This window comes from Saccopteryx leptura, chromosome 1 (assembly GCF_036850995.1).
Source record: "Saccopteryx leptura isolate mSacLep1 chromosome 1, mSacLep1_pri_phased_curated, whole genome shotgun sequence".
Classification (NCBI taxonomy): Eukaryota; Metazoa; Chordata; class Mammalia; order Chiroptera; family Emballonuridae; genus Saccopteryx; species Saccopteryx leptura.
In genome coordinates, this window is record NC_089503.1 from 167,941,484 (window position 1) to 167,959,485 (window position 18,002).

Below are 18,002 nucleotides of genomic sequence, written 5' to 3' on the forward strand. Positions count from 1 at the left end.
GTCAATTCCAAAGCAAAATGAGGCATTTTGCAGGTTTCAGGAAGAGAAGCTATAGAAATGGTTGGGGGGATCTAAGCACATAAATGAACAAATATGCGGGCCACCAAGCTTGCAGTGCCAAGTTTAGATAAAGGACATTTTGAGGCAAAAGACTGAGAACTGTGGCATTCTCTTGGAAGGTAAATTACCCTTGACTACAAAGAAGAAGGCAGGGTCTCATAAGACCTGTTAGGGACCTGGATATAGTTTCTCTGTGAATTCCTTCCCACCTTCTTCCAAATTGTGTACACATATGTACACATTAAAAAGAAAAATCCAGTACAGAAGGAATGGTTCAAAATAAAGGACTGAGAAATTGAGACGTTCCTGCAGGATAGAATCTGTGCTTACTTATTATGCATTGTATAATAGAAATATGGGTGATGTCTTGTATGTGCTTTAAAAAGACTATTTTTAACCATCTCACCACAATACCTTTAACAGTTTATCTTTAATTCCTGAACAAGAAATTCATTTATCTTTAGTGCCCAAAATAAATGACCCAGTTCTCATTCCACACACCATGACCTATCTATGCCATTACCGTCCTCAAACTTTCCGAAAGTAGCTGCTAGGGGGAACATAACACTTGAATATATTATAAAAAGGATATATTTTCAGAGTCTTGATTCTTACAAATACTAGGAGGAAAGACTCTTATCACAGAAATAAAAAAAATATATAGTCAAGACTTTTTCCTGGCCAATTGGAAAGGGGCAATATTTCAAGTTTGGCTGAGAAAAACAGATCGTCTTTGTATCTTGAGTAAAAGCAGGAGAACCAAAAGGAACACGCTGGGTGGCCTGATTTTACTTCTTGGGAAAGGAGCCCAGGTGAGTATTTGAAAGCAATTCTGGTTATATATGGTACTTTCTCTCCATGGATGCTCTCATTACTTACCTTCTCCTGGGATTCCGTAAAAGAATTGATGCCCGTAGGTGTAAATTCGAATTCTAGCCATATTCTCGGGATGGTCTATAATGAGTGCTCAATGAATGGCTTTGGAATTCATTAATATTATAAGTATCCTCCCTGTATGCCATATTTATATAAAAAACATGTTTGAAAAAAACTTTCTTTAATCTGAATTATCCTATCCAGTTCTTATAACTTCCCTACCTGTTTAGACTCATATTTTTCCTTGGATACTGCTTGAACAAGGGTCTACTGAAAGGTCTTTGTGTTTTTCTTTACAAACTTACTCCAGTATAAGTATAAATACAGTACCTATGTTTCAAATTCAAAATAACCACAAAAGTTTTATGTTAAACCATGTAATAAACAAATGGTTATCCTTAAAAAAAATCAATAGTAGATCCAGTTGATTTGTATTAGATTATTCACTTTTTTGGGCTCATTTAACTACAGATTTAGGAATTAGATTCTTCCTTTCAAAGTACCTGTGTTTAATGTCCTCATGGAACATATGGAGAAACCAGTTCTTGGCCAGTGCCGGACACTGGGTCTCCTGCCTATTCCAAACCTTCCTCTATCTGGTCACCCTCCATCTCTTGTTTATGTTTCAGGATCAAGGAAATAGAATCCTATTAGAATTGAATGATAACTCAGCTCCTTGCAGACACGTGTCTCAAACAAGAAAAGGGGCACACAGATAAACGTCTTTCTCCTCTTGTGGTTCCTTTCTTTTACATTTTAAATTTTTATATTGGATTTATTGGGTTGACATGGATTAATAAGATTATATAGGTTGCAGATGTGCAATTCTGTTATACATCGTCTGTGTATTGTATGGTGTGTTCACTACCCCAAGTCACGTCTCCTTCCATCACCATTTATCCCTCCTTTATTCTCTTCTGTCTCTTCCCACCCCCTTTCCCTCTTGTAATCCCCACACTGTTGTCTACTTCTGAGTTTTTTTTTCTTTGATTAATCTCTTCACTTTTTTTACCCAGCCCTGCAAACCCCCTCCCCTCTGAGAGCTGTCAGTCTGTTCTCTGTATCTATTAATCTGTTTCTATTTTGATTATTAGTTTATTTTTATTTTGTTCATTAGATTCCATATATAAGTGAAGTCATGTGGTAGTTGTCTTTCTCTGACTGGCTTGTTTCACTTACTGTAATAATCTTCAGGTCCATCCATGGTGTCACAAAAGTTTGTTTGTTTGTTTAATGAAAAGCATTTAGTCCTCCCTGAAGCACACACTTTTTCCTGACCTCACATCCCGCTGGCCAGACCGGCCTTAACTGGGTGTTTACGGTTGCAAGGAAGGCTTGGAAGCTTACCAGTGTGACACATGGGATGAAAATGTCACGACCGGATTATAAAATCATGACTCAGGCCTGGGGCTGAGCAAAGTCAGAGTTCTGACAGCAAAGGAGGAAGAAGAAATGACTCATAGAAACAACAAAAAATTTTTATACACACTTTTTTTTTTCTTAAAATTCCATCACTAAGTACTAAGTCTATCCATATAAGCCTTGTTCCCCTAGGCCCTGGTCAGCAAACTGCAGCTCGTGAGCCATATGCGGCTCTTTGGCCCCTTGAGTGTGGCTTTTCTACAAAATACCACGTGTGGGTGCTACCTCAATAAGGAATGTACCTACCTATATAGTTTAAGTTTAAAAAATTTGCTCTCAGAAGAAATTTCAATCAGTGTACTGTTGATATTTGGCTCTGTTGACTAATGAGTTTGCTGAATAATTTCTTGAAGTATCTGGGACCCTTCCCTGTAATTGCATGTTCAAATTACTTTCAAAAATGTTTTAAATATTACCTGAATAATGTTTAAAGTGCTGCTGATATTATGTTGATAAATATCATTCACATAAGTGATGGAGTCCATGCCTAATGGAGAACCTGTTAAATGAAGTCCATTTCCACTTGTGAGGATAGACTTACGATTTCTGGAACTAGTATTTCCAAGCCCTTACCTTTTGTAAAATGACACATATTTTGCATAGCAAACATGATGAACAAATCCTTTCGTTATGTCCAATTAAATTGCAAATACATCCATGGCTGTTGTTGATAAGGCTGTTTCATTCCGTGCTAATTAAATGTATCTGTCTCCTGTAAGACACAAAAACCTATACTTTCCTGTCTAGGAAAAAATTAAGTATCATGTCAGAAATGCAATATTTATTAAACAGAATAAAAACCCAGAAGATGGTTGTATGCTTTAAAAAAAATTACTCCTGCTATATGTGCTTCAGGTGCTCCTGATGCATATTAAGAGATAATTATTAGTGTCGTAAACTTACATGATGTATTTCTAAGGAAGCATTTAATTATATCAGCTCAAGGACAATTTTAGGTTCCACATCACCTGTGGATGATAGAGGCAATAAGTAAATTGCCTCCACAGACGAGGTGACATTTTAACCAATGAGGGATTGGATGCTGAACAGTATGGCGTTTCTGCCTTCTGTTAAGATCAAAGTGACAACTGTGTCCTTCCATCAGGATTTACAGGCTATAGGCAGGTGAGGATCCTTAACATCTATGCATTATTTACACATACAGAAAAGTGCCCATAAATACATAACGAGATGACTCTGCTTGTTGGTAAATGTTGCCACACAAGAATTTGCTTTGAGTTTTCTTAAAGTCATTTTACATTTGATTATTTCCAATTAATTTATCATCATACAAAACACATTAGCTAGCATGCCGAGTAATAAAGCACCTTTCACAGCTTTACAGAATATTTATTCTTCACCATATGGCTTATATAACAGTTAGATAGATTTAACAGAAACATAGTAAATAGAATCAGAGAATCTGTATATGCACTCATACAGAACTATTTCTGAACTCTGTAAGCTCAGGGAGTTTAACCTCTCGTACACTCCCCTAAAAAATACAAAACAAAAACCTGTGGTTAATGCACATAACATGAATTTTACTATCATAACCATTTTTAAATGTACAGGTTGGTGGCATTAGGTTCATTCACATTGTTGAATGGTCACTCTCATGCATCTCCAGACCATTTATTTCTTGAAGAATTGAATGTTTATACCTGTTGAAAATAAGCTCCCAATTTCTCCCTCCCTTCCCAGCCCCTGGCAACCCCCATTCATCCTACTCTGTTTCTAGGAGGTTGACCCATCTGGAACCCTCCTGTAAGTGAATGACTCAGCATTTCTCCTTATGTAGTTGGATTGTTTCCTTTAGCAGAAAGTCCTCCAGTTTCACACATTAGAATGGAAATTCTAAAAAGAAATTAAGTGCATTTTAGGACAGGAAAACATGTACTGTATCTCGCATAGCTAATTTTGTGGCCTGAGAGTTGTCTGACCCTAAGCTCCTGGTGTGAATAGTAGCTCACATTTGTATACAGAAAACAAGTAAGGCTGTCCACGTGCATATGATAAATGTCTCTAAGTTCATGTGTTACTTGTTATCTTAATGGATCAGCTTACCATGATTTTAAAATGAGTGATAAGGAGGGTTTCTCAATTGGCTTGAATATAAATCTTTGAGAGAGGTATTGAGCTAGAAAGAGATAATTTTGTGTGGAGTCACTTGTGTGTGCTATCCACCTTCCTATATTAGAACTTCAAAATCAAATGAATGATTTATGGTCTTTAGAAAAATGCCATTTTTAGATTTCAGATATCACTTATGCTTTTCTGTCCATTCAATTTATTTTCCTCTTTTTGTACTAAATACATTATTCATCTACCTCAATCTCCTGTAAATATCATGGCTTTTTATCACCATTCATAATACCATGGAAATATAAAAAATGTTTTAAGGACACTACTGAATTCACTTAAAATTTTGATTGAAGGGAAGGTCTCACAATAGGTCTCTTAAAGTTTTTGTCAGCTTAGACGCTTGAGTAGGAAAAGACATTGTTTGATTCATCTAGGTTTGTATGTATTTTACCAAAAAAGCTAGAAAAAATATTTTTCCACTTTGTCACTTTAAAATGTACTCACATTTTCTATGCGAAAGTGACTACTTTTACCAAAGTCTGTATGAATGAAGTCTTGGGGGATGTACGGTCTTCCTCGACATCACCAAGCTCATTTCCACCATAGGGTCTGTTCTAGTTGCTCTGTTAGTGCCCAACATTTTCTCCAGTGTTTGCATGAGGTGCTTTGTCCCACCAATCATCTTCGGATTCAAATTATTTTCACAGAGGGTTGCTCTGGCAATCAGGTATCAAGCAGAGGTCTTCTTTTGGGTAGCCTATAAACTTGGTGTGGATATAAGCTTTGTGTGGGCATAACTTTTGATATATCGAGTAAATATCTGAAAGTTGAACTGCAAATTGTTTATAAGTATATTTTTAACTTTATAAGATACAGCCAAGTAGATTTCCCAAATGATTGTACCACTTTATCTTTCCATCAACAATGATTAGAAGGTCTAATATTCCACGTTGTCAATAACACTTGGTATTCACAAACTTTTTTAATTTAGTCATTTTAATGGATGTGTAATAATGTCTTTGTGATTTATAGTGTGCATGGTGTTGAGTTTCTTTATATGTACTTTACATTACATATATATTTTGGTGAAGTACTGTCTGAATCTTTGCAGTTTATTTTTTATTTTTTTGGAAAGTCAGGTTGCTTATCTTATAAGTGAGTTCTAAGAACAATTTCCTATTTAAGATAAAGACCTTTGTCAGATACATGTCTGGACAAATGTTTTCTTCCACCCTATCTCCTGCCTTTCTATTTTTGTTTCACTGATATTGAAGAGAAGACATTCATTTGTTTTCACTTTAGACTGTGTCAAGTTTATCAATCTTGTTCTCTCATTGCTTATGTTTTTGTGTCTTATCCAAGACATTGTGCCTACCTCAAAGTTGCAGGGATTGTCACTTGCATTTTCTTCAAGAACTTTTAGAGTTTTATTTGGATCTCTGATATATTTTGAGTTTTTTTCTTCTTCTTTTGGTAAATAGTAATAAAGAAGAATTATAGTTCACTTTTTTATACTTTTATTTCTAGCACCATTTGTGCATATTTGAGGGCTTCTAAAAATAACTTCTTTTTTGCTTAAAGCCATTTAAATGGCTTTTCCTGTCTTTAGCTAAGAAGACAGATAGCCCAGTTCATATGGTTTATGAACAAGAGTAAAGAATGAGGAGAGGAAGACAAAGCAACCAAGTCAGAGCTTTCTCTTAGATACTTCCATTCATCATGAAAGACAGGGAGCCAATGGAGAATTTTAAGATAAGAAGTGACATAGTTGTATTTATACTTTAAAGCACATGCTGGCTTCAGCGAGCAGGAGCAATATATATGGCCTACTATCTCACTTATAGTACTAAATATTTATTTGTTCCACAGTCTCAACAAAGAAATATAATAGCATTTAAAGACCAATTGAAGAACTGATGGTTATAAATGTATCCACGTCTTCTGAGCATTAATCATTGTCATATTACTATGTTAAATGCTCAATAACTTATCTGACCTCTTAGTAAAATCTAAAAAAAAAAAGAAATAACTTAAAAAACTCCACATTTTGTTAACAATAAAATGTATACATTTTCAGAGATTTATATTCTAAAACAATCAAAAAGTTTAAGTGAAATTATTTGATCTCTCGCTTCTAGTGATGTCCTTTTTTCTTTTTCCTTTTAAAGTGAAAATCCTTCATATGATGGGCAAACAAACAGCACATTCTATTCAGTAAAATTAAAACTCACCATTAGTTGAACTTAACTTCCTCTAAAAGCAGCTCAGAAACCATTTATTGCTAATTAACTATGATTCTCAAGTGATGTATCAAAGTATTTAAGCAACTAAATAGGCCTCTTGGAAGACTTTAATAATTACAGAAGCAAAACACAATGTGATTGTTTATCCAATCATATAATTTGTATATAGAACATTTGTGTGTGTTTATGTTATATGTAAGATACAATATTAATAGAATACAGAGTATAAATCTTTGTAAATGTTTTATATTTATGCATACATAGAGAATAAATTATAGTAAAAGTGCATGCACTATGTTATATACAGGTACTCAATTATATTATATATAATATATTGTGCTTATATTATATGTGAATAAGATGGTAGATTAGGGGCTATGGAAAATACATATATAAGACTGTAATGTATTTTAAACGTAGGAGGAAACATATAATTCTTATAATTATAAAGGTGACTGATTTGTGAGTGCTAATTAATAGTATCACTTTCAAATTCAAGGATTTAACCAACTAATAAATTTACTCTGGAGTCAGTTAAGAAATAAAATATGAGATTCTTCTTCCCTGGATAAGGCTGTATTGGAGAATGCAATCGAAACAGGCCCAGTGCTTTTCCCAGTTGCACCCCCACACCAAGTCTGCACCTCAAGATCTTAGGGACTGGCAAGCTGAAATCCTCTGAAAATGTTATTTCTTATTCTGTTCAATTCAGAGAAAACCGAGAAATACAATCCACTTACAAGTCACAGCTTTTAGGACTTTGCACCTATGTAACAGGATTGTAAAACTTAAAATTTTTGTCATTTGTTTTGTGAAATATCCTCTGGAAACCATTTGGTGAGAACAAAAGAGAGAAAAGAACTTGCAGAATAGCTGTCATTAGTTTGGGAGCAGAACCGGGAGACAATAATGGAAGAATTTAAATCCTGCTCAGTCACTGGCTCTGTAACTATATACAATCTAAAGAGTTTTAATAAAATCCAAACAGAATCGTGGGAAAAGCTTTCAGTGGCCAGCATGAGGACATAGAGTGTTTGGACTTTGATGAACAGGAAGAAGGAGAAGGAACAGAGGGAGATGTGCCGACCTTGTGGGTGCGCAGAGTGGAGAAGAGGAGGGTGAACAGGATGAGCTGACTGCTGGGAAGGAAACAGTCAGACAACCATGAGGAGCTGAATCCTGCCAAGACCCTGAGTGGACTTGGAACTCGATGATCTTTCCCTCCAGGCTGCCCCCGTCACTTAGTCTGTGCCCTCTCTAGTCCATTCCCAAATCAAAAGTTGCTTTCCTCCAGGCCAGCAAGAGTATGTCTGATGCTTTATCTTCTCTAAAATGCCTCAATTTTTGCAAGATAATCTCCATTTTAATTAATTGAAAGTCAGTTGATTAGCACCCTAATCACAGAAGGATATTCCATCATTTTCACAGGTTGACACCATACTCAAGGGGAGGTAATCCCACAGCACATCTTTACAAGGAAGCTGAGGTCTTAGATTCTTGCCTACTACACCTCCCCTAAAAGTTCTCATTTTGTTAATGATAATTTAGAACAATGCTACCAGTAACAGCTGTTCAGCACCTCGTCTGTGGGTCATTATGTTTCTTCATTTGATTCAATTCATCTGCAGTATTTCTGGTTCTAACCAAAGCTTCAGTAGTCCTTAGTGATAAAATTATTGACTAAAACAGGTACTTAGTGGAAATCAAGGAAAAACTTGACCTTATATAATTTTCATTCCTGAATAACATGAAGCCATGTTAAGGACCTAATGCAACATTGGTTCCAACTTTTGTTTGAAAGAAGGTGAAACAATGATTTTTCTTGATGGAAATTCAATAGGCACTTATATTTTTCACATAACCTAAGATTGATGAGCATATATGATTCTGATAGATGGTCTATTAAAACAGAAAGAAAAAAACACTTACATGGAGAGAATGAAAGACAGCCATTACTGTGAGCAAGCAGATGTTTTCTTCTCATATAGTACTGCAGGCTTTCATCAGAGACTCCTAATTACAGTCTGTACACGGGTATTCTTGCAATTCAGTCCATTAACCTTCATCTGAAGCATTCGATTCTGCATAAGGTACATTGTCACAGCAATGCTCTCACTCTGTGGAAATGCATGCTTGCTCGCAAAGTAAAAAGACTATTGAATGAACTTAAGGTTTGTTTTCTGTTCCACTGCAAAAGAAATAAATATATAAAACTAAAAATCCCAGTCCCCCCTCCCCGACAGCTCAGCGTGAGGCATAAGCTATTTTAGCCATTTTCAAGAAGAAACAAAAAGATATTTTAATTAAGGAGTCAGTAATAATATATGCCTGAAAAATAGTTTGGCAAAAAATGAAGAGAAATACAAAGACAGAATCAGAGGAGTAATTTAGCCGTTCCAAAAGGAATGATGTGCAATTATAATGTACAATTAAATTCAAGGCTATTCTTCAAGAAAGAAAAAGGAGAATGGCTTGCCCAAATAACAAGATGCTTTTGTTTAAAATGTGGTTCTGGTTTTCTTAATTACTACTTAAAATTCAGATTTTCCTTCTAGCCTTATAAACACAAATAATCACTAGTTCCTCTCATTCCTATAACATAAGTTTAATAAGATGGTAGAATATTGCATGTGATATTTTATGAGCAGAAAAATTACTTGATTCCTGTTTTCTCTCTATGATCCCTTTAAATGCTATGAGGGAGAAATGACAGTAAGACCAAAGCATATTTAGATTATTTTCTGGCTGAAAAAGTATATATACAGTGTGTCCATAAAGTCATGGTGCACTTTTGACCAGTCACAGGAAAGCAAAAAAAGATGATAGAAATGTGAAATCTGCACCAAATAAAAGGAAAACTCTCCCAGTTTCACACCTATTCAGTGCAGTTCGATGTGGGCTCATGCATAGATTTTTTTAGGGCTCCTTAGGTAGCTATCCCATATAACCTCTACAGACTCCTCACGGACTGATGACCTACCAGAACGGGTTTCTCCACCAAACTGCCGGTTTCCTTCAACTGCTTATCCTACCGAGTAATGTTATTCCTATGTGGTGGTGCTTCATTATAAATGCGCCAATATTCATGTTGCACTTTGGTCATGGATTCGAATTTAGCGAGCCACAGAACACACTGAAATTTCCTCTGTACCGTCCACATCTTGACTGGCATGGCCGTGGGCTGCTCCGCTGTATACACGGTGTTACGTCATCATCTGCGCATGCGCACATGGTGCCACATCATCCTACAGAAATTGGGAGGGTTTTCCTTTTATTTGGTGCAGATTTCACATTTCTATAGTCTTTTATTGCTTTCCTGTGACTGGTCAAAAGTGCACCATGACTTTACAAACATACTGTATATATATATGTGTGTGTGTGTGTGTGTGTGTGTGTGTGTGTGTGTGTGTGTGTTATGATAGTATAATACAGGAAGATAATTTAATATATGTAAATTACAAAATATCTTGTAAATGATGGGTCTAATACAATATTTCACAAAATAGAAGTAATTTTATTATTTAATAGATTTATCAAAATGTATTCAAGATGAAGTGCTTTCAGAAATCTTTATTCCAAAAATCATTAGCCAATTCTTCAGATTTGGAAACGACAAAGTAAGTAGAATTTTAGAGCTAAAAGAAACCTCAAGAATCATCTAAGACTGTGGTTCCCAAGCCCCGGGCCACGAACCGGTATCAGTCCATGGGCCATTTGGTACCGATTCGCAGAGAAAGAATAAATAACTTACATTATTTCCGTTTTATTTATATTTAAGTCTGAACAATGTTTCATTTTTTTAAAATGACCAGATTCCCTCTGTTACATCTGTCTAAGACTCACTCTTGATGCTTGTCTTGGTCACATGATACATTTATCTGTCCCACCCTAAAGGACGTTCCGTGAAAATATTTTCTGACATTAAACCAGTCTATGGCCAAAAAAAGGTTGGGAACCACTGATCTAAGACCATTCTTTAATTTAAATTACAAGATATATTATATCACTTAAATATATTAAGTGATTTGTTTTTTTCTTTTTAAAATTTATTCATTTTAGAAAGGAGAAGGGGGAGGGAGGAGCAGGAAGCATCAACTCCCATATGTGCCTTGACCTGGCAAGGCTAGGGTTCAGAACTGGTGATGTCAGGGTTCAGGCCTTAAGTGATTTGTTGTAACACTTATGAAATAAATGGATTAAAGTCCCTACTTAGCGTGAACAAGTGGAGATTTCAAAACAACACACTTTCTGCACACCCAAATCCAGTGTTTTTCATATTAAATAGTTCATTTCATTAAGAACTGGCTCCATAACTACCTTCTATAAAGCTTGACATGTATTATTTAGAAAATCCTTTTTTAAATGTGAAATTTTTTGTGAAGTTTTTTGGTCAAAAGTTTCACCTTGATAAAAAGATTATCTCAGTGGGTTTTAGAAATTTGGAGCCCTGATATCATTGAAATTATTTAGGGAACACTGTTAATTTATATTGAAATAAATAATCTCAATGCATCTGCTATAAAATTATGTGTTACTTCTAATTTTCTCCATATCCCAAGCCATGAGTTTGGGTTTCATGAGCTTACATGTAAAAGAAATTTTCAGTAGCTATTGTATACTTGGAGTAATAGATACATGAGCTTGGGGTATTACAATATTTGCTTTTATCTTTTAGAGAAGTTAATAATCTTCCATTTCTTTGACTTTATAGCATTTAATATGTTACTCTAAACTTCAAAGTGTAAATTATTCCTTTAATTGTTTAATAATTTTATTTAAATCTCCTTCTTGAACTTGTTATTTCCACCTAGTAACACATATTTGCTGAGTGATTACTGGTTGTTCCCACCAGGCCAACCTGGAGAGGACAGAACAGTCTTCAGATATTAATCTCAGCTACTTTATATTGTAGACAGGGTGTATATGATGAAAAATCTTGTACAATAAAGTAATGAAATTTTAGATTTTTACATTGGGTCGATAGTGCGTCTTCCTTAAAGATTGGGTGTTGAGTGAATTAGTACATGACAGTAAGTTAGCTCAGGCCTTCCTTGCATAGAACAATCAATTATATCATTTTTCATAGCTCTTAAGTCTGATAATGTGGAAAGTGATAAGTATGGAATATTTAGTTCTCTGAGTCTTTTACTGTGTGAATTAATTTATTAGTCCATCAATCTTGAAAGCTAATGTTTTATATGTTAAAAGCCGAATTTGTTCATTGACTTTATATAAGTAAATTTAGTTTAGTTCTTTTTTTGTCAAATCAAAGACTAAAAGTTGTCAACAAATCCTGTCACCTTAAAGCAACATGTCAATAAATACAGAACATCAGTGTTTTAAGATAAATGAAGCTAAAATTCAATTTCTTCAGACTTAGGGTGTTTTCTTACTCCTGTGAGTCACAGGCATGTCACAGATCTCATATTTATTGTATTGAGCAACCTTTTGAATCACAGACCATGAGTCATAGTAAACACATTTTAAGAATCCATGTATCAGCACTACCACTAGTGCAGTAGCTAGATTTTAATTATTTAATAACTACATCTAAATGAATGATCACTCAGTGTATATACCCAAATTAAATATTAGGCATTGCCTGTTAGCACAGTGAAATATTATAGATAGAATGACAAGAATAAAGTATTTTAAGCTAATTCAAAAGACATGTTGGTGAAAAAGCTGAAAAGTATACATTTTGTAGTCAATGCCCTGAGAGTTTATAGAGCAAGCAGGGCACTCCTATTTCATGATGTCCTTCTGTGCCATCCTGTCCCCTAAACCTAGAACAAGGGTGAGCACATGTGAGCATGTTGCTCTAGCGCTTTGCTCATCCTGGTGACTTAGTTGATGCTATAGCAACAACGTATGAGGCAGGTACTGTTAATAGTCCCCCATTTTACGGATGAGAAGTTAAATCCCTGCCTCGGGCCTCAGAGCTTGGAGCAGCAGAAAGCAGAGCGAGTTAAACTGAGCAGCCCGTCTCACAGCTAGAGTGCCAAACTAGTAGTCTTCCACTCTCATATCTCTCCATTCGCTGTCCGAGTTTGAGCTTTTTGCAAGATTCTGCACAGTATGACTAATCAAACGCACCCTCTGAACGCGAGACCAAAATCAGCACTGAGATACATGGTTGTGCTTTTTATTTTATTTATTTTTTGGCATTTCTCTGTACATTGTATCATTTCTATTATTATTATTATTATCTATAGTTACTTTTTCAACGTGCCTGGAAGATAATTGAGGAAAAATACTTATTGCCTAAAAGTGAATCTCTTATCCTCTTTTTCCTGGGCATTAATTTTTGTCATATATTAGGCTAAGTATTTCAGCTACATTACTTTAGCTCACAGCAACCAAATATACTGCTCAAAAAAATGAGAGGATATTTCAAAATGAATATGAAGCGATAAAATATCCCCTCATTTTTGTGAGCAGTATAAAGTAGGCCATTTAAAAATCGCCGGTGTATGTTCGTGGGAAATAATCACTCCCCTTATTTTAGGACGCTGGGGTAGACTGGGGCAGAGCGCACCACCGAAACGTTGACATTGAAGTCTCAGATCTCAGAGATGGCTCTGTGGCTGTTGGCGTCCCACCTAGCTCCACGACGTCACAATGCATTGGCTCCGCCCCGTCTAGCTTTCAGCTTTCAAACCCGCGTTGCTCAATCTGATGAGCACACTGAGTAGTCACTAAGTTTAAGTAAGGGACACTGCTCATAAAGTAATTTCATAGCAGCATTAGATTATTAGGCATTGATAACTTTTTGTAGGCTTCCTGTCCAGCAACACTGCAAAATTAGGAATAAAGGGAAAGTAATGAGACTGAATCTACTATCACAGTTAATTTCTGATGTGTGTTGAATCTTCTTACCAGAGTAGATAACAAGCATTAGATCCTGATGAATTCACTTAGAGTTGTTACTTTTACATTATTTTATTAGTAAGTTAATCTTGAATAACTAACCATATATTTTTTATATATTCAACAACAATGAAAGGTGATTACAAAACTTTATTTTATTTTGAAGAAATTAATATTAAGTACAATTATTGTTGGAGTTTGAATTTTCACCCTGAATTATGAAAAATGTGTATGTTTTTCATAAATGGTTTTTTATCTCTTACACATGCAGAAAATCAAAAGACTATACATAAATTTGACATAATTGAGAGAACATAAATACTTCTTATTTCTACCTATCCTATGAACTTGACTTTAGGGTGTGTGCTGATCAAAATGGGGGCTAGTTGCGATTAGAGATGTCCTCCCATTTCCCCCTCCTTTCTCCCCATTCTTAGTGCCCCTTTGTTTCATCCAGAAGCCAGAGCTGCCTTCCGTTCCCCTTAGGGTGACAGCTTAGGGAGTTGTCAGTCAAGTCCCTTAAGATTCTAGATAAAATTGACTGAAAATCTATTTCCCTATTATGGTATTTCCAATTTAATATTGCTCCTAGGAGCTAAAATGCACCATTGAGCCAATCGTAGGGATCTTTACGGTCAAATCTTTAAAATTACAGATATGTAGATGTGAAATATACTTATGGCAGGAAGATGGATGCTTAAATAGAGGTTTCTGCCCTTCCCGAATTATACGTCACAAGGGGAGACTAGCTCCATCTATTCTTAACATATTTGAAATAGCTTGATGTTAAATAAGCCCCTTGTAAAGTCAAGGACATATAACAGGCATCATAGCTCACTGATTTAAAGGAAATTAGAGAGATTATAAAAGAAAAGTAATCTTGATAAACGGAACATTTTCTAATAGTTTTAGTTTATATTGTGGTACCAAGTATCTTTCCTTTTCTAATGGTTAGTTTGTTTTTCTTTTTTTTTTTCTCTGTGGGTCTTTCCTTCAAAAAGGCAAAGCAAAATAAAACAAAATACCCTCCGCAGTGATATATTTTAGGTGCTGGATGTGCCTTCTCAGAAAGAGTAATGAAGAATGAATGTTTTTCCCAGGTCGACCTCTTGCCTGGAGTTTCTTCTCCAACAGAAAAATGTTATTTTTGACTCTTCCAGTGCTTTTGGGAAGAGAGATAGTGCAGAATGCTCGGATGGGAACTGATAAGCAGATGTTACCAGACTCTCAACTTAGTATCTGAGCTGAGACATTTATCAGAGGAGGAAATACAGGGAAGGGGGATATTCGGGTAATAGAGTTTCAAAGGAGTAAAAGATCTGGCTAGTTCCAAAAAATAAATAGTATCCTTTTTTAATCCACAGTGAAAATATATGGAATTCAGGGATGGATGTTATGAACCATATAAACAGAACTTTTGAAAGGGAGATTTACTGCATTTAACTTACCTTAGAATCTTCAGTCCACTTTTGGAAATAAAGGGCTTAAAGTAATTCTTATGATGAGCAAGTGGTAAAAACATACAAAGTATCAGATAAGAATATTTACTTGTTTCAAGAGGTTTGCACAAACTTCTGATTTTAATATGTTATTTATAAACATAAAATATCCTGTCTTTGTGTTTGTGAAAACATACAGACCAGGAAAACAAAAAAGATGTTTTGGTTAATTTCTGAAAAAAAATGCTGAATTGGGCAAAAGAATTGATTTTTATATAAATATATTTTTATATAAAATGCATATACCTTAAATATAATGTTTTACATATTTAAATATATATGTAATGTCACTTAGCACAATTTTTGTTTATATAACAATCTAAAAGACCAGGCATTACATTATTATTGTTATTATTTTTGTATGTAAAATAGAGTTCTTATTTTTCTCAAAGTAATGCGGTTTACAAAAAAAATCAAAACCTACCACATTTCTTTTCAAATTTTGTACAAAAACTAATAACCAACCTTATGAGGAAAATATAAGGTGTATTTCTATGTTATTTTTGATATATCCATTTCCAAAATGCCAGTGCTATTTGTTGAGGTTAATAAGTATAAAGTGTTTTTTTTCTTTTTAATTTTTTCATTGATTTGAGAGAGAGAAAGGAAAGGAGAGAGAGAGAAAGAGAGAGGGGGAGGAGAGAGAGGTGGAGAAGCATCAACTCATTGTTCACTTAGTTATTCAGTTTAGTTGTATATTTACTGCTTCTCCTCTGTGCCCTGACTGGATGGCGGTTGTCACACCTGTGGCCTCAGTGTGCAGGGTGACTCTTCATCCACTACGGCTAGCCATCCAGCCAGGACACGGATGGAGTTTTTCTAATCTACCTTTCTTTTTGTTGTTGTTCTTTTCAAAACTACAACATAACAATGAAACGAAGAGCAAAAATGGTAAAAACAAATAAATTCTCCTGTAGAAACGGCGGGTGAGTAGTTTTAAGTCAGCCTTTAAGCATCTTGTCTTTTGAGCCTCACTGTGTGAGCTAACAAGAGCATCCTTATTTCAGGTCTGTTTTTTCTCACAACAGCCTGTCATTCTCTTAGGCATTAAAATGTGGTGTATAATGATTGGTCTTTCAGAAACCCCAGAAGTGGAAACCAAGTTGGAGAGTGCACGTTCAGAGCCTTGTAACTTCCTCGGGGCAGAGTAAGTTGAATGTCTTTGTGTGGGTTCGGTTTATTCCTCACAGTGCAGCTGTACCAGAAGGGTAAGTGAGGTGTTGTTGCAGAATCACCACAGAAAAGGTAAGTCGTCCTGTATGTGATGATTTCAAGTTACACATGATGCAAAATATAAATGGTAATTTATTTAAATGAGCAAAAGCAATTCTAGGGTTTTTTTTTCTTAAAGTCTCCATAAGACAGTTCCTAATAGTTCCTCCCAATTAAACAAGTAGAAATGTAAACGAGCAATTTGATGGAAATCAGTAGTATGTCAGCTGGAAGAAATATACCCAGTGCTGATTTCGTAGTTAACAAATTACTTACAAGTAAGGGCTCTGTAAAGCTCAAGGTTGCAATAAAGCACTGCTGTATTATTTCAGTCAAGCAGTTCAAGCAAAATTTGATTGAGTTTAATACCATCACATATTGCTGCGTTATTTCTCTATCTTCCATTCTCCAGATAGAAATGTCTGCTTTTCTCTCTAATGCACTTAAGTATTTTTTACCCATCTTTTTTATTTAATACGTTTTAAGTAAACTCATTATTTAACCTTGGGATTTTCATCTGGACCCAAAAGAGAGACACATACAGTACTCTGGGTTCCAGAATTAGAATCTGGGCTCAGTAGGTGAATGTGATCTTTTATTGTGTTCTTTGGCAAAAAAGACAAAAGAGTTGAGACATGTATGTTGTAGCACTGAATTATGAAAATAGAGTATTTTAACATGTTTTTCATAAGGTAAAATAGCTGTGGACTGGGGTTATCTCCTGCCTCTTGTCTTCTAAGAGCAGTCTGGGCTGTTATTGTGACATTTCCATATTCTTGCTTCAAAGGCCTGGGTGTGGAACTAGCTCAGTGACTTCCGGGGTGACAGGTGCTAGTGTTCAAAACCAAGCAGTTTGTTATATTTTCCTGAGCCAGGGTGGTTTTCTTAGGGGTGAACATATGACCCGAACAGAGGAAAGAGCTTCCTTATGTCTTTTCTTGGGGAATTGCAGTTCAGAGAGTCACTTCTGTCCCCTCAGAACCTGATACTGAGCTTGGGAAGGGTCTGGGCTGCTGGCAACACCCTAACAAAATGTCAGATCGTAAAATGAAGGCAAACTGAAGGATGGCAAGTGGTTGATGAAAAGAGGAATGGCCATGGTGACATCATCTGAAGCCTGAACCAAGCTTTGAATTATATATCCATAAACTTTGAAGTTAAATAGGTATCCCCTGTGTAATTTCCCCTAGGCTATTTTTTTTCCTTAAGCAAGTTTTTCTTGAATTGTCTTTCATTTGAAAATTTTAAAACATCTTAAATAGTCAATAAAGAGAAAACATCCTTCCTCCCTTCTTCAGGAGACTACACCTCTTCTTTTTGACCATGTGGTCATGTCGGGCTGCTATGTGAGTCTGAACATTGTTGGTGTGTTAACAGATGGGCATTTCCTAGCTCAGCTGAGACCAACGACAGCCTTTTTCTAAGTCTCTTAAATTATAAGTAAGGAAGCCAAGCTGCACTGGAGGAGAAAGTTCTTACTTTTCAACTATGAATGCTAGAGAGAGTAAGTTTCCTAAGTTGTCTTGGAAGCCTATGCTCAATGAAATTAGGAACCTTGCTACTAAAAAATGGAATTATAAACGCTAAGTAACCTAGTAATGGCACATGGGCATAACTTTAGGATATTCATAAGTGAAAGCAAATATTTAAGTGCTTAAAATCGGATAAATTAATAGAAATTTAAAACCTAAGGAGACATCCAAGAATAAATAGATGAAACCCACAAAATTAATTA

At 35.4% G+C, this 18,002-nt stretch overlaps 1 protein-coding gene across 2 annotated transcripts in view; it reads left to right on the forward strand.

Annotated features, from left to right (window-relative positions):
• Positions 1-633: 633 nt before the first annotated feature.
• Positions 634-18,002, forward strand: part of BRINP3 (BMP/retinoic acid inducible neural specific 3) — a 342,152-nt gene continuing 324,783 nt past the window's right edge. For both annotated transcript variants that reach the window (XM_066360881.1, XM_066360884.1), the window contains exons 1-2: positions 634-872; positions 16,136-16,202. The gene's annotated coding sequence lies outside the window, so the exon portion shown is untranslated. The remainder of the gene's footprint in view (positions 873-16,135; positions 16,203-18,002) is intronic.